Source organism: Schistocerca gregaria, chromosome 3, assembly GCF_023897955.1.
Source record: "Schistocerca gregaria isolate iqSchGreg1 chromosome 3, iqSchGreg1.2, whole genome shotgun sequence".
Lineage (NCBI taxonomy): Eukaryota > Metazoa > Arthropoda > Insecta > Orthoptera > Acrididae > Schistocerca > Schistocerca gregaria.
The window spans coordinates 172,119,101-172,142,813 of record NC_064922.1 but is presented as its reverse complement, the minus strand read 5'-3'; the positions used below and the strand labels follow the sequence as shown (position 1 = coordinate 172,142,813).

The following is a 23,713-nucleotide window of genomic DNA, read 5'->3' as shown; positions in this document are numbered from 1 at the left end:
GCTGACACGAGGAACGTTTCCAACCGACTTCTCAAACACCACCAGAAGCTGACCGACGTTGCCTGATGAAACGTTGTTGTCATACCTCGTGTAAGGAGTTTGGTAAAGGTCGGATTGTAGCCTATCACGATTGCGGTTTGTCGTATCGCAACATTGCTGCTCGCGTTGGTCGAAATCCAATGACTGTTGGCAGAATATGGAATTTGTGGGTTCAGGAGGGTAAAACGGAACGCAGTGCTGGATCCCAAATGCCTCGTATCTCTAGCAGTCGAGATGACAGGCATTTTATCCGCGTGGCTGTAACGGATCGTGCAGCCACGTCTCGATCTCTGAGTCAACAGATGGGAACGTTTGCAAGACAACAACCATCTGCACGAACAATTCGACGAAGTTTGCAGCAGCATGGACTATCAGCTCGGAGACCATACCTGCGGTTACCCTTGACGCTGCATCACAGACAGGAGCGCCTACGATGATGGTACTCACCCATGAACCAGGGTGCACGAATGGCAAAACGTCATTTTTTCGGATGATTCCGGGTTCTGTTTACAGCATCACGATGGTCGAATCCGTGTTTGGCGACACCGCGGTGAACGCACATTGGAAGCTTGTATTCGTCATCGCCATACTGGCGTATCACCCGGCGTGATGGTGTGGGGTGCCATTGGTTACCCGTCTCGGTTACCTCTTGTTCGCATTGACGGCACTTTGAATAGTGGACGTTACATTTCAGATGTGTTACGACCCGTGGGTCTACCCTTCATTCGATCCCTGCGAAACCCCACATTTCAGCAGGATAATGCACGACCGCATGTTGCAGGTCTGTACGGGCCTTCCTGGATAGAGAAAATGTTCGACTGCTGTCCTGGCCGGCACATTCTTCAGATCTCTCACCGATTGAAAACGTCTGGTCAATGGTGGCCGAGCAACTGGCTAACGCCAGTCACTACTCTTGATGAACTGTGGTATCGTGTTGAAGCTGCATGGGCAGCTGTGCATGTACACGCTCTCCAAGCTCTGTTTGACTCAACGCCTAGGCGTATCATGGCCGTTATTACGGCCAGAGATGGTTGTTCTGGGTACTGATTTCTCAGGATCTATGGACCCAAACTGCGTGAAAATGTAATCACATGTGAGTTCTAGTATAATATATTTGTCCAATGAATACCCGTTTATTATCTGCATTTCTTCTTGGTGTAGCAATTTTAATGGCCAGTAGTGTAGTAACGATCATAGGCTTCAATTTTAGGAAGATATTTGTGTTGTTGTTGTTTTTTTGGTGGAGAAGACCAGACAGCGAGGTCATCGGTCTCATAGGATTAGGGAAGGAAGAGGAAGAAAGTCGGCCGTTCCCTTTCAAAGGGACCACCCGGGAATTTGTTTGGAGAGGTTTAGGGAAATCACGGAAAACCTAAATCAAGATGGCCGGACGCGGGATTGAACCGTCGTGTTCCCGAATGCGAGTCCAGTGTGCTAGCCACTGCGAAGATATATTTGAGAGTGTACATTTGAAGCCCACCATTGTATGGTAGTGAAAGATGGACTGTGTGAAAACCGGATCAGAAGAGAACGAGAGGTGTGGTGCTACCGACGATTGTTGGTGGGTTGATAAGGTATGGAATAATCCGCGTCTTTCATTTTTCGTAGCCACAATCGTAACGAAACTGGGACACACACCGTGTAAGTCACACGGGAATGGCAGCTGCCTTACTGTACGGGCTTTCACGGGGATTGGTTGCGTGGCGGCGCACGGAGGTCGCCCTTTGAGAGAGGCTGGCCGGCGAATTAACTGGTGTGGGCTGTCTGGCTGGCTGGATGGACGCTGCACCGCACTGCCCACGTCGCTTTGCTGCGCTGTGGTTTTGGCAGACGGCTAACGACGCCCTTACTCACGCCTGACTCACGCTGCCTGCTACTGTCAAGCATAGCTGCTCACTGAAGTGACACACTGGGCTTCACGGCACCTTCCCCACCTAACTGCCTCTGCCAGCCACGCTGCTCAACCTGCGTGAAGCCACACTTAATACAGTTTCCACACACAGTACATTATTTTGCTTCTGACTTGTCCGCCTCATAGGTTTATTTATTTATTTATTGTATGGCATACATCGCTGTTCTTATGCATTTTCCATACAATTTCATAACAAACTAACATCCAAGCATTGTTTATGATTGATAGCCTCCTCTGTAGCAGCTATGAAGTCGATGAAGGTTCCGTTGTAAGCTTGAACTGTGCATTCTCCTACTACGAGGGCTGTTCAAAAAAGAATGATTTTTTGGCAACATACCTTTACTCACCCTCATAATTTTGATGGCCCTTCTCAAAGCAGTCTCCCATGAATGCGAAGCACTTGTCCCAGCGTTCCCGCCCATACATGCTACAAACCATTTTTTTGAGAGGCCCTTCAAAATCGCCTCCGCAGCCTTCACCGCTGCTTCTGATTATTGATAATGTTTCCCACGAAGGCTTTTCTTCAGGTTAGGGAAGAGAAAAAAGTCACATGGGGATAAACCCGGAGTATAGGGAGGGTGAGGGATGCACTTCACGTTGATATTTCCGATATTTGCAAGATATTCAGATGGTTCAAATGGCTCTGAACACAATCGGACTAAACATCTGAGGTCATCAGACTCCTACAACGTAGAACTACTTAAACCTAAGTAACCTAAGGACAACACACACATCGATGCCCGAGGCAGGATTCGAACCTCCGGCATTTCTCTTTAGAACGTTATGAGCGTCTGTTTGACTTATGTAGTAGTGTGGGGTGGAAATTGCATGTTGCAGGAGCCACAGGATAAAGGGTACGTCTCAGATTAATCCGTTGTGCAGAATGACAGAATAGCACCCACACGCTCACAGCGGTTCCAGACTGAAGCGCCGTTCTCCCACTTCGGCCGGCGCTGCAAGATATTCAGCAACAACATTGGAAGTATGCAGGCGTCGCGCATTATCGTGTTGCAGCATCCAGCCTGCTTCACAGAAATGTGGCCTGATATGGACTTGCAATGTTTTCAGGACATCCCTGTAGTATTTTCCAGTTACTGATGTGTGTGCAGGTACATGATGCTCATAAACCATTCCATGAATATTAAAGAAAGAGATGTCCATAACTTTCTCTGTAGAAGCAACCACTTTTGCTCTCTTGGGGGTTGGTGATTAAGGAGATCTCCACTCTGAGCTATGCTGGTTGCTCTCAGGATCAAAATGATGTAGCCATGTTTCATCAGCAGTGATTACACTTTAAAGAAATTGGATATTCCTCTAACATCAACTTTAACTGCATGAAGACCTGCACGCGAATGTCCTTTTGTTCGGGAATTAACATCGCGCACAAACACGTGTCTGTGTAATTTTCCTATCACCAACGTGTGGGTGGCACCCCATGAGATATTCAGTATTTCAGAAAGTGGTCTTAAGGTAATTCGTCGATCCTCTCTCACAATGACAGCAGCAGTGTTGATGTTTTCTTGCGTATGAGCAGTAAAAGGAGCACCGGGTCCACCTTCCTTTGAAATTGATTGTCTCTCCTCTTTAAGCATTTTAAACCACCTTCGAGCTGTGCTGTAGGGAAGAACAGACTCTCCCTAGGCCTCCTGTAACATTGTACAGGCCTCAGCTGAAGATATGTTGAGACGAAAGCAGAATTTCAAAGCCGCATATTGTTCCTGGCGTGTTACCTCCGTTGCAGCGACAGGCGATACTGAACATGTCTGCCCCTCACAGGCGGCAACCAGGAGTCCCAACAATGAAACTACTACTGCGTGTTTGTTGCACATGAAGCTAACATAATATCATAAGATTAAGTTAGCGCGAGAAATTATGACCCTAAAAATATTATGAACAACCCTCGTATATGTCGGATTGTTTGAGTACCGCAGTCACACTTTGGAATTGGTATCTTTTCCCATTTCTAGAGGGCGTCAGTACTTCTTCTGTGGCCAGTGGGTATGCGGTATAATGTTGTCCACACTTTGCGTGACTGATTTAAGCGGGGCGACTTCTCATTTATGATTAAGCTTTGGCATTTCGGTGGGCAGTGTTCTCGCCAGTATTTTTTCCTTCCGGAGATTGTGGATGTCAAAGTTAGAGGTCGTCATCTCTTTAGCGGTGAGTAGTGATGGCCGTCTCGATTTAACACTTCTGCGCTCCAGACCAGCTGTATCATTATCTATGGGCAGCTGAGGGTTACTAATTACCTTGTTGTTTCCTCTGAGGGGAGCATGTTTTCGCCGAATCTCTTACGGTGGTATATGGCTCAGGGTTGGCATCCAGGCGGTAGGTGTAGATTTTATTGTGCCACTGATGATGCGAATGGTGTTGCTTAATACCACATGAGTTCTGTTTGTGTACGGGCTACGAATTCACGCTGGAGCGCCGTATTTTGTCACTGAGTAGACAGGCCCAATTGCTGGTGTGCAGTCTGTCTGCTGTAGGCCCCCAAGTGGTTCCGCACAATTTATGAACGGTGGTGTCCCTTGTCCTCATTTTGCCTGCAGCCTTTGTAAGTGCTCCTTGTAAGAGACCGTCCTGTGCTGTGTAACTCCTAGATACACTACTGGCCATTAAAATTGCTACACCAAGAAGAAATGCAGATGATAAACGGGTATTCATTGGACAAATATATTATACTAGAACTGACAAGTGATTTCATTTTCTCACAATTTGGGTGCATAGATCCTGACAAATCAGTACCCAGAACAACCACCTATGGTCGTAATAACGGCCTTGATACTCCTGGGCATTGAGTCAAACAGAGCTTGGATGGCGTGTACACGTACAGCTGCCCATGCAGCTTCAATACGATACCACAGTTCCTCAAGAGTAATGACTGCCGTATTGTGACGAGCCAGTTGCTCGGCCACCACTAACCAGACGTTTTCAGTTGGTGAGAGATCTGAAGAATGTGCTGGCCAGGACAGCAGTCGAACATTCTCTGTTTCCAGAAAGGCCAGTACAGGACCTGCAACATGCGGACGTGCATTATCCTCCTGAAATGTAAGGTTTCGCAGGGATCGAATGAAGGGTAGACCCACGGGTCGTAACACATCTGAAATGTAACGTCAACTGTTCAAAGTGCCGTCAATGCGAACAGGAGGTGACCGAGACGTGTAACCAATGGCACCCCATACCATCACGCCGGGTCATACGCCAGTATGGCGATGACGAATACATGCTTCCAATGTGCGTTCACCGCGATGTCGCCAAACACAGATCCGACCATCATGATGCTGTAAACAGAACCTATATTCATCCCAAAAAATGTCGTTTTGCCATTCGTGCACCCAGGTTTGTCGTTGAGTACACCATCGCAGGCGTTCCTGTCTGTGATGCAGCGTCAAGGGTAACCGCAGCTATGGTCTCCGAACTGAAGGTCCATGCTGCTGCAAACGTCGTCGAACTGTTCGTGTAGATGGTTGTTGTCTTGCAAACGTCCCCATCTGTTCACTCAGGGATCGAGACGTGGCTGCACGATCCGTTACAGCCACGCGGATAAGATGCCTGTCATCTCGCCTGCTAGTGATACGAGGCCGTTGGCATCCAGCACGGCGTTCCGTATTACCCTCCTGAATCCGCCGATTCCATATTCTGCTGACAGTCATTGGATTTCGACTAACCTGAGCAACAATGTCGCGATACGATATACCGCAACCGCGATAGGCTACAATCTGACCTTTATCAGAGTCGGAAACGTGATGGTACACATTTCTCCTCCTTACACGAGGTATAAGAACAACGTTTCACCAGGAACGTCGGTCAACTGCTGTTTGTGTATGAGAAATCGGTTGGAAACTTTCCTCGTGTCAGCACGTTGTAGGTGTCGCCACCGGCGCCAACCTTATGTGAATGCTCTGAAAAGCTAATCATTTGCATATCACAGCATCTTCTTCCTGTCGGTTAAATTTCGTGTCTGTAGCACGTCATCTTTGCGATGTAGCAATTTTAATGGGCGGTAGTGTATTTGGGGTCGTTATTACGGTCAAGCATTTCCCTTCAAAAATACCATTGAGCTTTCTTTTTGCGGAGTGGTTGCAAAGGTTTAAGCATGATAGTTCGGTGTTGTTCGTGTTTGGCTGCCGTCTCCATTTGCAAGAGTACCCACAAGTGGCTTTACATCGGAGCGCAGGATGTCTCCAGTGGCCTCAAATGATCCGTGTTGTGCAGGCAGGGCCCAGTCGTCCGTGTAGACTGTTTGTTTGAAATGTCAGAGATGTAAAGATCGAGCAACAGTGGGGCACGGACTGAGCCCTGTGGTAGCCCGTTGTTGAGTACCTTGCTGGAACTCTTTCCTTCTCCGATAAACACTTCAAAAGATCTCCCAGCAAGCATTTTATCGATCTTGTCTCCAGACAATGCCATAGGCTGCGCTCAGATCTGTGAACGCAATTGTTTCTTCTGTTTCTGATAGCCTGCCTCTATATAGATTGTCAGGGAAACACCCGGTCAGTGCAGCTTATATTGGGACGGAATCCTACTTGCTCGTTTGGGATTGATTCCAGGATTTTTGGGCTCAGTCTCTCGAGCAGCTTATATATGACACTGAGCAGTGCAATGATGTCGGACTTCTTTATATTCTGTGGTATGCTCCTGTTGTCATTACAATTGTATAAAACTCTGCAAACCATTTCTTGGCAAATTTTCCACAATGAAGAAAGAATTCTGGGTGTATTCCATCCGGTCCAGGTTCCTTTTCTGCCTTGACGTTCTTCAGCGCGTTTCTGATTTCAGTAGTGATAAATTGGGAAGAATATTGATCCAAAGATGTATTGTTTGTTTTAAGGGCTCTTTTTTAAGTTCTCGGCTTATTGTTCTTGTATGGTTTGTGTAAAAAAAAAAATGGTTCAAATGGCTCTGAGCACTATGGGACTCAACTACTGTGGTCATAAGTCCCCTAGAACTTAGAACTACTTAAACCTAACTAACCTAAGGACATCACACACATCCATGCCCGAGGCAGGATTCGAACCTGCGACCGTAGCAGTCGCACGGTTCCGGACTGCGCGCCTAGAACCGCGAGACCACCGCGGCCGGCATGGTTTGTGTCCCTTGGAGCTCTGGTTGTAGCCTGTATGTGACCTGCAATCCTATTTGCAGATATATCTGTAAAGTTCTGATGTCATTTATTAGCTGGCGAGGTCACATGACATGAGCCGTGATAAGCTTACAAAAGTGCTTCGCAGTCTCGATTTCAGTGCTTCAGAAAGTAACAAGCTGTGTTCGGTGGTATTCGAATATATACTTTTATAACACGAAAATATGCAGCGTATCGTAATACGAAAACATACAGCGTACATGTTGCTGCACATCAAAGATCTTTCCAAAACGCGGTTTTATTCTGGCGTTCGTTTTCTAAAGTGTCTACGCCTGTCTATAAAACATTAGTCATTCAAAGCATTGATAAGTTTTACAGTTCCGAGGGAAAGTATAAAGTCATTTAACACGGAAAAAGTGTATTTTCGCTCGAGAAAAAGAGGGTCTTTAACCGGGAAGTCCAGGATTTTTTTTTCCTTGTCCGCGCGTACACCCTGGATAAGCCAGCTTTCAAATTCTGCCAGGTGGTGATAATGCTATCCTATACGAGTACGCGACATCTGTGTTTCGTTCACATGATCACTCAACATCTGACGCTATTCACGCTTCGTAAATACTCTACTAGGTTTGCTAACAGTGCCAAACACGAACACTTTGACATCCGTTGTGACTGTCGTAGAGCATTTAACTCCAGTCATCACCTACTCGCTGGTGGCGTGCACGTGTCCCAAGTTAGCTGACATCCAGCCACATCTTCTGGGTGCTTCACTTTTTTTTTTTGTCACGCATTGTACTTGAGAAACAGGTTCCCTGCAGAGTGTTCTGAGAAGACCGCTTCATCGTGTTGTGATGTTTCGTGCTCGCGCAATCTTTATTTGTTTTCGATCATGAAAGCGGGCGAAGACTCGCTAGCATTGGACTCTTGTACCTCTCTGTATTCTCGTGCTAAAAATACGCAGAGCGCGCGTGATGGCTTCCACCTGCGCATTACGTACTCTGCGTAACAGATATCTGATAGTTCAGGTTGTGTTGCGTTACCACGGTAGTCCAGGGTGGCCAACTTCCAAGCGAGGCTGCGCCGTGGCTACGACCCAACGACCTGTGTGCCACAGGACCGGCGTTCATATCCGGACCATCCTCCAAAAAGGCCATTTCCAATAGTTAGAAAGACTTCCAGAGCAGTTGCTTATAATAATTTGTCTTTGTTAACGACAAACTGCTTCGGCATTTATCTACATTGTCAAGTGCCTGTGAATACAACTTTGGTTAGAGAACATGTATATACCTGAATTTCATGTATGTTAAAGTGACTGTGTTGTACTCACTTCTAGAATAATGTGACGTCCGTATTACGTCGTTAGTGAACTGTCTCATAACTGTAAACGTATTGATTAGATGGTAAATGACTTAAAAGTATTGAAAATACTGCGTTAATTATAGTTTGACAGGTGTACTCTGACAACGTTATATCTTTACAAAGATTACACAGGTGAATAGCGATATTATTTTACTAACTAGATTTTGTAACGATTATCTTTAGTTGTTGCATACGTTATTTACGATTTATCCACTTACGTCTTCTAACAATTCAATGAAGTATTTGAGGTAGTATTGTGTCTGAATTCTGTATGTTCGTTTAATATTTCTTACGGATATTTTCTCTAGTGTATTCCCAGTTTTTCAAGACCGTTCTTTTGCAAACCCTTTTGGTTTTCTGTTTAGGATTTGGAGTGTTATTTCCGATTGTATCAGCAGTGTCGTTTTGATTTTTCAAATGTAGAGCACAATATAGTCACTGTAATATAAATTATATTAACATTTATACACGATCTCTTCAAAATGGAATTCGCAGACACGTGACAATGGCGGTAACTCCGAAACAGTCTGTCGTTAATAAAGATTAAGTATTATAAGCGGCTGTTCTGGTACGTCTTGCAAATAATCGTGTCAATATCTGACATACACTGTATTGTGCTGCTGGCCCGAAAGAAGAAAAAAAATTATAACTGATTTCTCTTTGTTTGCCCAAATAGCTCCGTATCTAATGTATCGTTAACAGTGTGTGTGTGTGCGGGGGGGGGGGGGGGGGGAAGAACTACAAGAATGAAATTTATTTTAATATTCGTTCATAAATTAAACACCGTTTTGTTACAGCAGTATTACTGTTTAGTTTTCCAGAGGCCTTTGGCCACATCCAATATTTTTTTGTTATTTTCTGCCTGTCCTAACATCAGAGTCCCCCCTAGTGTAACCATAGATTAAAAGATGCACTACCGTTACCCTTAAGAAAACATATTCGCATCGAAACTTCTTTTCTAACACTTTGTTTAGTGTGTCGTAGATGGCGTCAAACACAAGACTGCTGATTTGGCAGTTATTGAAGATAGATAACACGAAAACTTTCTTTTCTTACAAGAATACAAGTAAACAGCGGATAGTTGTGTCCACACCAATAGCCTTGTTAAAATTGACGTACTTTTCAGAATAATTTGTTTTGTTTGATTTTACAAAATGCCTTTGATAGCTGAGACTTCATGGCGGATTAAAACTATGTGCCGGACCCAGACTCGAACTCGCGATCTTTGGCTTTCGCGGGCACCTGCGCATTTTCCAGTCGCTTGGGACTTTGTGCTGGGCTAGAGATTCACGATGAATGCAAGATAGATAGGGGGCCAATGCCGTAGAGCAGGGCTTCCCAACGTGTGGCCGGCTCTTTCTACGGGGTCCGCGGTCACCCTTCACCAAATCGTGTAAAATAATGAGTAAAATTATTGAATAAAAATGTGAAAATCAAATTCATCACTTTTTTTTCGTATGAAAAACATGTGCGCTTTTACTTCAGGTCGTATTCCCAAGTAGCCTTTGCGGTTCCTAAGTGAGAACGCATACACAGTTCAGTGGCGGAGAATGTGTCTTCTCTGATCAACTGTTTCGCAACAATACGGGGGTCGTTTGTGCGCCGACTCATGGCGGTAGACGCGCTGAACCATTTTACGCATCGCGGAGCGAGCTTTGTCGACCAATCACAGTGCTCGCTGGTACGTATGCGGCCCCAGGCATCATTAAATGTTAAACTTGCTTTGTCAGTGCACTACCTATTTCGTAAGTCTATATTTTACCTTCAATTTGTTTTCATTCATCTCTAAACCAAAGGCTATTGACGGGGTCGGGGAGGGGGGGGGGGGGGCGGGGTTCATTGGGAACATGGAATTTGCATTAAGAAGCTTTCAGTTCGCATGGGTTTCCGTCTAAAATTTAATGTTACTGTGCTCTTGACTGACAAGGGGTCCGCCATGGACTTTCGACTGAAAGTGTGTGGCGGAGGGCATTTTATGTGCCATTGTCATTACCTCCCTTTTCTGTTCCAGTCACGTATGGTTCGCGGGAAGAACGACTGTCTGAAAGCCTCCGTGCGCGCTCGAATCTCTCCAATTTTACATTCGTGATCTACTCGGGAGGTATATGTAGGGGGAAGCAATAGATTTGATAACTTATCCAGAAACACACCCTCTCATAACCTGGCGAGCAAGCTACACCGCAATGCAGAGCGCCTCTCTTGCAGAGTCTGCCACTTGAATTTGCTAAACATCTCCGTAACGCTATCACGCTTACCAAATAACCCTGTGACGAAACGCACCGCTCTTCTTTGGATCTTCTCTATCTCGTCCGTCAACCCGACCTGGTACAGATCCCACACTGATGAGCAATACTCAAGTATAGGTCGAACGTGTGTTTTGTAAGCCACTTCCTTTGTTGATGGACTACATTTTCTAAGGACTCTCCCAATGAATCTCAACCTGGTACCCGCCTTACCAACAATTAATTTTATATGATAATTCCACTTCAAATCGTTCCGCACTCATACTCCCAGATATTTTACAGAAGCAACTGCTACCAGTGTTTGTTCCGCTATCATATAGTCATACAATAAAGGATCCTTCTTTCTATGTATTCGCCATACATTACATTTGTCTATGTTAAGGGTCAGTTGCCACTCCCTGCACCAAGCGCCTATCCGCTGCAGCAGATCTTCCTGCATTTTGCTACAGTTTTCTAATGCTGAAACTTCTCTGTATACTACAGCATCATCCGCGAAAAACCGCATGGAACTTCCGACACTATCTACTAGGTTAATAAATGGTTTTCTGCAAACGGACTACAACACATTGCCTGCAATTCTGTACCACACAAATGTTAATCACGTAAGTAGGCTACAAACACTGCATGTGCGTAAACTCCTGGCGTAGAGTACTCTTTGAAAAATCGACTGGGATTCCATCCGGACCTGGTCATCTATTTGTTTTCAAAACTTTCAATTGATTCTGTACACCAGGAATGCCTATTTCTATGTCGTCCATACGGCTTTGCCGTGCGGGATAGGAGGGCTTTTGTAATTGCTGTATCCTGGAAAAATCGTCATCTTCTTGCTGGGAAGTGGTGTTAGCGGCATTGTCTGTTGTCCACCATTCGTAATGTCTTTAAAGCTCGTGTAGAAGTTCGTTAATGTCTGTTAGTTGGTATGTTCCTGTACGACAACACTGACAAATAGCACTGTCTTTCCTGATGAGCCTGTGTAGGTAAATTGGCTGAGGGCCATGTAGGAATACACGATGCCCTGACTGGGATGTACGTGCAAAAGCCGGCTTGCGGAACGTTAGAGACGGTGTATTACGTCACAGCCACACAAGTACGTGACTCACCTGCGCGGTTGGCGGGTGTAGTCTTGGACAGTGTAGTAGGGGGGGGGGGGGGGGATAAAGGCTGGTGACACGCAGGAGGGGAAGAGGAAAGAGGCTGGAGGTGGGAGTGGGGGTCGCCGTGGAATCCGGTGCCGAGGGACTATTGTTAGCCGCGGAATTGAAACGGGCCGAGCCTGTGTCGTCGCCGCGGCAACAGTGTCCCTCCCGCTTATCTCGCCGCGGGCCCCTATCGACATCGCCCTCTGCTCGCTTCTCGGCAGGAAACAATGGAGACAAATCCTCGGCGGCTCCGGAGTGAGCTATTGGAAGTCGGCATGCGACGCGCGGAATGTCTCCCCCGGTCTGGCGACGACCACTTCCCCCTCTGTCCCGTTGTGATCTCTAGTCGTCTTTTCTTTGCGACTTGCTTCGTTCCAACCGCATCCGATATTAGTTTTCTATCGATCCTATCGATACCTCGATAATAATGGAGCAAAAATTGAGGAATGATGCAGTTTCTACGAGGGTCACTCCAAAAGAAATGCACACTGTTTTTCTAAAAATACAGTTTTCATTCTGCATGTGTGAAAGTTCTACAGCGGGTAGATACATCCTTCCCGCTTGTTTTCAAATTTAGTTCAACCTGTTCCCGTGAGTGGCGCCGTCACAGCTTGTCTTCAAGATGGCCGCTACACTTGACGTTCGTCAGAAGCAACTTGCTGTCATAGAATTCCTGTGCTGTGAAAACGAGACAGTGGGAAACATCCACAAGAGGTTGAAAAAGGTGTACGGAGATGCTGCTGTCGATCGCAGTACACTTAGTCGGTGGCCAAGCAGGTTACGTGATGGAAGCGGGCACGGCAATATTGAGGATTGTCCTCGCAGCGGTCCTCGCAGCGGCAGGCCTCGTACTGCACACCAAAAAATGGTTCAAATGACTCTGAGTACTATAGGACTCAACATCTGTGGTCGTAAGTCCCCTAGAACTTAGAACTACTTCAACCTAACAACCTAAGGACATCACACAACACCCAGTCATCACGAGGCAGGGAAAATCCCTGACCCCGCCGGGAATCGAACCCGGGCGCGGGAAGCGAGAATGCTACCGCACGACCACGAGCTGCGGAAGTACTGCACACACTCCAGGCAATGTTCAGAGACTTGACGAATTGGTGACTGCTGACAGACGCATCACATGAACGTATTGTCACGGTACGTTGGGATAGGGGAAAGAAGTGTTTGCAGAATACTGAAAGTCTTGCCGTTAAAAAAGGTTTGTGCCAGGTGGGTTCCCAGGACGTTGACAGGGACTCACAAAGAAACAAGAAAAACGGTATACTGTGAACTTTTGGAACAGTAAGAGAATGTTGGAGATGAATTTGTTGGAAGAATTGTGACAGGTGATGAAACATGGCTCCATCCTTTTTCGCCAGAGACGAAGAGGCAATTAATGGAGTGACATTATGCAAATTCAAATTCAAAATCACACCTTCTGCTGGGAAAATTATGGCTACAGTGTTTTTCGATTCCGAAGGACTCTTGCTTGTGGATATCATGCCAAGTGGAACCACCATAAATTCTGATGCATATGTGACGACATGAAGAAACTTCAAACTCGACTGAGTCGTGTTCGACTACATCGGCAAAAGCAGGATATTTTGCTGTTGCACGACAATGAACGTCCACTTGTCAGTCAAAATACCATGGAAGCAATCACAAAACTCGGATGGACAACACTGAAACACCCGCCTTACAGTCCTGACCTAATTCCATGTGACTATCATCTCTTTGGGAAACTGAAAGACTCTCTTCGTGGGACAAGGTTTGAAGATAATGACTCCCTTGTGCACGCTGCCAAACAGTGGCTCCAACAGGTTGGTGCAGAATTTTACCGTGCGGGTATACATGCGGTGGTTCCAAGATGGGGTAAAGCAGTTGAGAGGGATGGAAATTATGCGGAGAAATCAAAATATTGTTCCTAAAGCATGTATCTACATACTGTAATACTTCCAAACATGTAGAATAAAAGATGGATGTTAAAAAAATAGTGTGCATTTTTTTTGGACTGACCCTTGTTATAGGCTGTTGTTTTATTGCTAGCTAGCTTTGAGTTTTGCTCCTTCTCAGGTCCTTCTGTAAACGCGATAATACGCCAGTTTTACATGCAGATCAATATATAAGAAGCTCTACAACTGCGCTGGATGTAGCATTTTCTAAAGAACAGTGTGGCTACTTGCAATATTGTGGATGTGCCTTCCTCGTAAGTGGTACAAAATACAAGTCAATACCATGCATAATTCATGCATTGGATGGTCTTCAGTGTACATGGACTAAAATATACTGGGTTTGGCATACTCCATGATAATGGCATCCCCTTAAATCTTAATGCTACTTAATACACCAAAGTTCCACTTCACAACCTTAAGGAATTCTCTTTCATTTTCATTTATTTCACTTTCACGTTTCCTTGATCCACTCTAATGGATTTTGAAATGTGTACTGACGCTTTCGTCTCGCCATCGCCTTTATATACCTCCCTGAATTGGAACATATCGAGAAAAAAAAAATCAAATTCAAATGGCCCTGAGCGCTACGAGACTTATCTTCTGAGGTCATCAGTCCCCTAGAACTTAGAACTACTTAAACCTAACTAACCTAAGGATATCACACACATTCAGACCCGACGCAGATTTCGGACCTGCGACCGTAGCGGTCGCGCGGTTCCAGACTGTAGCGCCTAGAACCGCTCAGTCACTCTAGGCGGCCATCGCCACAACAGAATAATGAAGCATTCGATACCATTGTTGAACATCTAGGAGCATTTTCAAATATTGTGGAAACTTCTAGAACATTATGGAAGATTCACAAAGGTGGTATGATACTATGGAACATTTTCGAACCTTCTGGGATGTTCTGTAACATTCTGGAACATTCTACTACACTTTCCAACATTCTAGAAGGAACTTACTGGCCAGACTGGGCCACTTGAGCACTCCATTCGCCGTTCTTTCACCGATTTGACACCCGTGCAAGCCCTGACAGTTTCGAACCGAAACTTTCTTCGTGGATGGGGGATGGAGGGCTACCAAACCATATGACACCAACTGGGCTGTGGGGATTTGTCGCAGATTTACAGCGGCATGCACGGATTACATTACAGTATTTTGTATATTTTATTGTTGTTATTGTTATTAAGTTTGTATGCATTTGTGGCATTTTAGAAGTGGGGGGGGGGCGAGAAGTTACATTTAGGAGGGAGTGGGTAATACGGTGACAGTAATAAACGATGACGCTCCTTCAGAACCGAACCGTTGGTCTTGCCGAAGGGCCGGCCGCTATTGGCCGAGCGGTTCTAGGCGCTTCAGTTTGGATGTCCTTAATTTAGTTAGGTTTAAGTTGTTCTAGGGGACTGATGACCTCAGCAGTTAAGTCCCATAGTGCTCAGAGCCATTTGAACATATCGCCACAACAAGATAATGGAACATTCAATAACATTGTTGAACATCTAGGAGCATTTCCAAATATTTTGGAAACTTCTAGAACATAATGGAAGATTCACGAAGATTCTGGAAAATGGTATAATGTTGTAGAACATTTTCGAACCTTCTGGAATGTTTTGTAACATTTTGGAACATTCTACAAGACTTTCCAACATTCTAGAAGGAACAGTCTGGGCACTTGAGCAATCCATTCGCTGTTCTTTCACCGATTTGACACCCATACCTTCAAAGCGAGCTCTCGGTTTCGAACTGTAACTTACTTCGTGGATGGGGGGTAGAGGGCTACCACACCATATGGCCCCAACTGGGCTGTGGGGATGGGCCGCAGATTTACAGCGGCACGCACGGATTACATTACAGTATTTTGTATATTTTATTGTTGTTATTATTATTAAGTTTGTACGCATTTGTGGCACATTAATAGTGAGGGTGACGGGAAGTTACATTTAGGGAGGGAGTGGGCAATACGGAGACAGTAATAAACTTAAGTACAAGGGGAGTGACTCTTCTTAGAGTCTGGGCTTTGAGCCTTTCCTGTGAGACCAGTATTAGATTCCGATCCACCACTGCAGGTTTACTGTACCCCTTGGACCTTCACATTGACGATGAAAACACAGAAATTGCATCGGGATTGAATACAAAAGGTACAATGCATACTTAAGTACAAGGGGTGTGCCTCTTCTTATATTACGAAAAAAGCACCTAGTGTTAACCTATGTTTCGTCGTAGATAACTACACCTTCTTCAGAACAATAAAACCCACAAGTGCCTAAGAAGACCTTTGTCAATGATTAAAAGAACACCATAGCTATACATTTATAAACGAAAAAAAGGCAAACACAAACAGTGCATATATATCAAAGTCTAAACCACTACTTAACTTAATGGTGTAACATCCACCTCACACCGGCGTAGGGTGGGTTTTACTGTTCTGAAGAAGGTGTAGTTATCTACGACGAAACCTAGGTTAACACTAGGTGCTTTTTTCGCAATCGAGGCGGGTTTCTAGTTTTTTAATATATTAAACAACGATTGCTGATGCGCTGCGATGTTGAAGGTTCTTACAGTAATAAAAGATGACTCTCCTTCAGAACCGAACCGTTGAGCCTGCCGAGGAGTGACTCAGAGGCAAGAGATCTCCCCTATAATGGGAACATCATCGAATGACGTCTCCAGACCAGCGTTCCAGTCCTGAAGACACCCGTAGTTTGTCGGTGTTTGTCCGTTGCACCCTGTTCTGAAACTGAGATAGTAGACGACAACGGTGCTCAGTGGCAGCACAGCAGCTAGCAGTTTACGATCGCGATCCGTAACGAGTACACGAAACAGGTGCTCCCTACAGCAGAGCGCGCAACTGCCTCGCCGTGGACTCGCTGGCGGGGTCGTAAATCGCCCCGCAGCCCTTCCGCGCCGCCGACATGTGCTCGCCTACACCGCGGGCGAAAGAGCGCGCCTTTCACTTTACACAGCTTCGCCATCTGGAGCTTCTGGCCATTGGTTGTCCTTGTGACCCGGCGGCGCGCCTGTTTCAAAAGGATTTATTTATTTCCGCAGGTGGCAGCCGTGACGAGCACCAACTGGCGATCTCTGGCGACGGCGGCCGTAGCTTTGCAGGCGCGGTCTTCATGACACTGCACTCAACAGGTAGGCAGCCAGCAACACACTACAGCCAGCCAACAGGTGTATCATTTACGGTACTGCAGTGTCTGTGTGATCAAGAAGTACGATCCAGTGTTTCCTCGGACGTGCATGCAAGTCTTAACAACACAGGCACTGCAATATCGTATTCTGCCGATTCTAGGCAGCGACTTTCAGTTAAAATGTCACGCATCTGTACTGCAATTACACTACTGGCCGTTAAAATTGCTACACCACAAGGATAACGTGCTACAGACGCGAAATGTAACCGACGGGAAGAAGATGCTGTGATACGCAAACAATTAGCTTTTTAGAGCATTCACACAAGGTTGGCGACGGTGGCGACGCCTAAAACGAGCTGGCATGAGGAAATTTTCCAACCGATTTCTCATACACAAACAGCAGTTGACCGGCGTTGCCTGGAGAAGCGTTGTGGTGATGCCTCGTGTAAGGAGGAGAAATGCGTACCATCACGTTTCCGACATTGATAAAGGTCGGATTGTAGCCTATCGCGATTGTGGTTTATCGTATCGCGACATTGCTGCTCGCGTTGGTCTAGATCCAATGACTGTTAGCAGAATATGGAATCGGTGGTTTCAGGAGGGTAATATGGAACCCAGTTCTGGATCCCAACGGCCTCGTATCACTAGCAGTCGAGATGACAGGCGTCTTATCTGCATGGCTGTAACGGATCTTGCAGTCACGTCTCGATCCCTGAGTCAATAGATGGGGACGTTTGCAAGACAACAACCATCTGCACGAACAATTCGACGACGTTTGCAGCAGCACGGACTATCAGCTCGGAGACCATAGCTGCGGTTACCCTTGACGCTGCATCACAGACAGGAGCGCCTGCGGCGGTGTACTCAACGACGAACCTGGGTGCACGAATGGCAGAACGTCATTTTTTCGGATGAATCCAGGTTCTGTTTACAGCATGATGATGGGCGCATCCGTGTTTGGCGACGTCGCGGTGAACGCACATTGGAAGCGTATATTCGTCATTGCCATACTGGCGTATCATCCGGCGTGATGCTATGGGGTGCCATTGGTTACACGTCACGGTCACCTCTTGGTCGCATTGACGGCACTTTGAACAGTGGACGTTACATTTCAGATGTGTTAAGACGCGTGACTCTATCCTTCATTGTATCCCTTCAAAACCCTACATTTCAGCAGGATAATGCACGACCGCATGTTCCAGGTCCTGTACGGGCGTTTCTGGATACAGGAAATGTTCGATTGCTGCCCTGGTCAGCACATTCTCCAGATCTCTCACCAATTGAAAACGTCTGGTTAATGGTGGCCCGAGCAACTGGCTCGTCACAATACGCCAGTCACTACTCTTGATGAACTGTGGTATCGTGTTGGTTGTTCTGGGTACTGATTTCTCAGGATCTATGCACCCAAATTGCGTGAAAATGAAATCACATGTCAGTTCTAGTATAATATATTTGTCCAATGAATACCCGTTTATCATCTGCATTTCTTCTTGGTGTAGCAGTTTTAATGGCCAGTAGTGTACATAGTATGTACGTCTGCAGGTTTTGACATGTTAGAAGTTTGGGTCTGGCTGTGAATCGTGCAGGGATAGCCAAAGAGGTTAACCTTTTCAGACGATGTGGTTCCGTCTGAAGCCGCCTAATAGTTTCTCATTTCGTGGTATGCGAGGAGGTACCAAAAAAGCTATATATTTTCAAACTGTTGACAAAGCAACCTTGTATTCTTCAAAATACTTTCGATGACAATATATTTGTCCCACCGGTGCTTCGACTGTTCGAAACATGTTTTGTAGTCATCTTTAGTAATTGCTGATAGCTCCTACCTCGTTTGTTTTTCTTTCTTGAATACTGCAGCGTCGCCAAGTCGGTGTCCTTTCATGCCCCTTTTCATGAGCGCAAGTAAGAGAAAGTCGCACGGAGCCAGGTCTGGTGAGGTAGGTTCGTGGGGCACCGTAATCATGCCATTCTTAGGCAAAACCTGTAGAACAGATGTGGATGTGCCGGCAGGTGCGTTGTCGTAGTGGAAGAGTCTCCTGTGTGCCACAGATCGGGCTAAACCGAGCTCCAAGAAACCGAATAATCCCTGGCAACTGATCAGTTGTCTGTCGACAGTCTGTGAGCACAAGCTCTCGAATTTTTTGCAACATTTTCGTCGATTCGGGCAGTTGATGGACGTTCCGAACGACATCTCGCCATTTTTACGGAGCAAACCACTCGTAGAGTTGAGTTTTTCCTATAGCGTCATCTTGGTAAGCTGTTTTGAACATCAAAACAGTTTCAGCAACGTTTTTACTGACTAGAAAACAACATTTCATAGCTGCACGCTGTTCACTTAAACTTGCCATTATAAAAAACAAAACAATAACAAACCAGTGCTAACAAAAACAATCACCAGCGCTAGCAAAAACAACCACTGCAGTTGAACAGAACAAGCGAGGTCGGCAACACAGCCGGCACTGAACTGGCAATGAGTTGCGCTGTACACACCTGGCGGCAGAAATGCGTACTACACAAGCTCCGCCCACTGCAGTGTTTTCCGTTTTTTCTTCTTTTTTTTTCTTTTTTTCCCCCTCGTATGCACAGTAGCTGAATCTATAAACACTCTTTTAAGTCTCCAGTAGATGCTGCCCTGTAGCGGCTGCAGCTCAACTAAGTCATACGTTTCGAATCTTAGCAGTTAGGCTAACAAACGCAGGAGCCATTTTTGACTGCACTGCACGATTGTCTTTGCTTTCAAATTATATTTGTCTCTATGAGGCATGTTTCGCGCATGGATTAGGTATAGAAAACTGTCCTGTTCAAATACATACTCTGTGTATTGCGGTAATGTGGTGGTTTCCTTTGAAACCACTGCGGCTATACTAGCAACATGAGTAGTTGTGACAAGTTGTATTTCCAGTTTCACGCGATGACTCTCGCACACTAAATGAAGAGGAAATTCCGGCGTGTCTTTGGAAAGGGTTTCCTATTGATCTGCCTCAGATTGACTGGAGGAGTGAAAGTGGAGATGACTGTGTTAGCTGAAGACAGTGATCTCGATTCGGGGATAGTATGCTATAGCAAATAGTTTTCCAGACTAATTAGATGGCCAAGTTCATCATCAGAACCATACGCAGTGTCTCCTTATCAAACCACTTCCTTATATGTTGAATTAATGTATACAACACTGGTTTCTCAGATTTTTCTGCCCAATTATGTGCAATAAGCTAATAAAAACAAGAAGATTAAAAAAATGAATTTTTAATATTTAGAATCTCAAAGGGTTCAAGCGATGTTTCGCGCAAAGCGGGTTCGATTACCAGTCCGGTACATTGTCGTCATTCCATTATGCAGCCCATGGTTTCCGTCTTCGGAGCTGCGAATACATTTCATGTATTATTTACCCTCGCATACATTTTTTTATCGTTACGGAATCCTACACTGAAGCGCCAAAGAAACTAGTATAGGCGTCCGTATTCAAATACAAGAGATATGTAAACACAGACAGAATTAGGCGCTGCAGTCGACAACGCCTATACAGGGTGTCCCAGCTATCTTGTCCACCCAAAATATCTCTGGAACAATAACAGCTATTGGAAAACGACTTTCACCGGTATCAACGTAGGGCCGGGGCCCATGAATGTACATATTTGGAAACATTCCAAAACGAAAGCATATGTGTTTTTTAACAAAAACTTATGTTTTTTTTTAATGGACTTCCTATATTTTTTCTTCAGTAATCCGTAGCATGAAAAAGCACATACACAATGGCGTTGATTGCATCGCAATATTCCCATTACATCGCGAGATATTAAGACGCGAAGTTGACTCTTGAAACACCAGACATGCGCTGCTAGCGCACGTTCATATTGTGTACGTAGATATGTAAAACGTGCAAGAGGGAAACCATTATGTACTTATGAGAGTTGATGGCAGCAGACCGTATTATTCGTTTCGGACCTCTTGATAAGTATGGAGGTGTGATTACACATATCAATCACATCGCGATTACGGGCAGCATGGGGTTCACGCCTGAGCCTCAGGACGTGCGCTAGCAGCGCATGTCGGTTGTTTCCAGCGTCAACTTCGCGTCTTAATATCTCGGGATGTAATGGGAATATTGCGATGCAATCAACGCCATTGTGTATGGGCTTTGTCATGCTATGGATTGCTGAAGAAAAAATATAGGAGGTCCATTTAAAAAACACATATGCTTTCGTTTTAGAATGTCTCCAAATATGTACATTCATGGGCCCCAGCCCTACATTGATAACGGTGAAAGTCGTTTTCTAATAGCCGTTATTGTTCCAGAGATATTTTGGGATAGCTGGGACACTCTGTATAAGACAAGAAGTATCTGATGCGGTTTGTTAGATCGGCTACTGCTGCTGCCGTGACAGGTTATCAACATTTAAGTGAGTTTCGGCGTGGCGTTGTAGTGGGCCAACGAGCGATGGGACACAGCACCTCCGAGGTAGCGATGAAGTGGGGAATTTACCCGTACCTACGACCATTGCACGAGTGTACCATGAATATCAGGAATCCGGTAAAACTTCAAATCTCCGACATCTCTGCTGCCGGAAAGTGACCCGCAAGAACGGGACCAACGACGACTGAAGAGAATCGTTCAACGTGATAGAAGTGCAACCCTTCCGCAAACTGCTGCAGATTTCAATGCTGGGCCATCGAAAAGTATGTGTGCGAACCGTTCCACAAAACATTATGGATATGGACTTTTGGAGCCGAAGGCCCACTCGTATACGCTTGATGACTGCACGACAGAGTTTTTCGCTTCGCCTTGGCCCGTCAACACCGACATTGGTCTGTTGATGACTGGAAACATGTTGCCTGGTCGGACGAGTCTCGTTTCAAATTGTGTCAAGCGGATGGACGTGCAGGGGTATGGAGACAACCTCATGAATCCATGGACCCTCCATGTCAGCAGGGTACTGTTGAAGCTAGTGGAGGCTCTGTAGAGAGTGTGCAGTTGGAGTGATATTGGACTCCTGATAAATCTAGATAAGACTCTGACGGGTGATACGAACGTAACCATCCTGCCTGATCATCTGCATCCATTTTGCATTCGACGGATTTAGGCAATTCCAGCAGGACAGTGCGACACTCTCACACGTCCTGAATTGATACAGGGTGGATCCAGGAACACTTTTCTGAATATAAACACTTCTACTGGCCACCAAACTCTCCAGACAAGAACATTATTGAGCATATCTGGGATGCACCGCGCTATTCAGAAGAGATCTCCATCACCTCGTACTCTTAACGGATTTATGGACAGCCCTGCAGGATTCATAGGATCAATTCCCTCCAGCTCTGCTTCAGCCATTAATCAAGGCCGTTCCAGATCGTGTTGCGGCCATTCTGTTGCTCGCGGGGTCCCTGCACGATATTAGGCAGGTAAACCAGTTTCTTTGGCTCTTCAGTGTATATTAATTAGCTAATGACAATCTTGCGCGCGCCGTATTTTTGTGGCGGTTTGACAACACTGGTGTACAAATCTTAAAGTATGAAAGTAACTTTGGGATGATGTGCACTGCCAAGTAACGCAGCTGATTGAAACTTCAACCAAACATATAAACAATTACTACTGTTTAATACAGAAGATAACAAAGAAATTCGCAATCGGGCGAACAGAAATGAAGCTTTTATTCAAAGATAATAATCACACCGATGCGCGATTTACACTGAGATGATAAAAGTCATGTGATACCTCCTAATATCGTGTGAGACCTCGTTTTGCGAGCCGTTGAGCAACAAATCTTTGCGAGTACACTGAAAAAAAAATTTAAAAAATGAGGCCTCTATAGCCGTCTATAATTGCGATAGTGGTGCCGGTTCAGGATTTTGTTATCGTCCTGATGTCTCGATTACGTCTCATAAATGTTCATTAGATTCATATCGGCCGGTAGAGGTGGCCAAATCATTCTCTTGAGTTTTCCAGAACGCTCTTCAAATCAATAACATGTAGAATCGAAGCCAACTAGAACCTCTGTTGTACTGTGTTTGAAAAGTGGGACAATACGCTATTAAACAGGTGGTCTTAATGTTTTGACACGTTTGTGAATGATGTGAAGTGTCGAAGACATACACTTCCATGTTAGTTTATTTAGTTTCATTATTTATTTATTTATCAATATCCATGTAAGTTAAGCGATCTAGATGTACACGTATGTAGATGTTTTCACAACGGAATAATCGAATGGATCCCAGCATTTAGTTAAATACGTAGCTGAGATGGAGCACCTGTATAAATATAAGATCACAAATGATTTATTAACTTTTTTATGACCAGTGCAGAACAAAGTAACATGGTAAATTGGGAAGCTGGGTTTGGAGAGGCGAAAATTCTATCCGGTAAAATTTTCAGTAATATCCAATTAGTTTTCGACAGAAAATCAGCCGGGAGCAAAGAAGTTCCCAAGTGCACAGTTGTTTACTGCACAGATGTACAAGAGTGGCATCCTCAGATTGCTGTATCGATGAAAACTGAACGGGCTCATAAACTCAGTTGTAGGTAAATTAATGACTTACGATTCGTTCGTTGCCTGTTGGAAATTGTTGTTTGTTCACAAAATAGATTGCACACGAAACATTTGTAGGGCTAGTATTTGAAAGAGATGCGTATCAGGTCGGACGAACAAGGGATATCGATTGCCTACAAGAAAGGGCACTGCTGAAGCTTAATCTCGTATGACTGGCGAGAGAGCGCAGCGAAAATGTTGAAAGATCGTAAGTGGCGGACACTTCAAGGGAGACACCGCGGATGTCGCGAGAAATTGCTTGGAAAACTTCAAGAATCGTCCTCCAGGGCAGAAACTGCGGATATTCTGAGTCCGCTACGTTCCTATCCCGAGAGGCAGCGTT

The 23,713-nt window shown here is 45.3% G+C and overlaps 1 protein-coding gene across 1 annotated transcript in view; it reads left to right on the top strand.

Moving 5' to 3' along the window:
• The window catches only part of LOC126354238 (uncharacterized), a 648,883-nt gene that overhangs the window by 222,598 nt on the left and 402,572 nt on the right, over positions 1-23,713 (top strand). Inside the window, exon 3 of the mRNA XM_050003736.1 lies at positions 16,767-16,856. The gene's annotated coding sequence lies outside the window, so the exon portion shown is untranslated. The remainder of the gene's footprint in view (positions 1-16,766; positions 16,857-23,713) is intronic.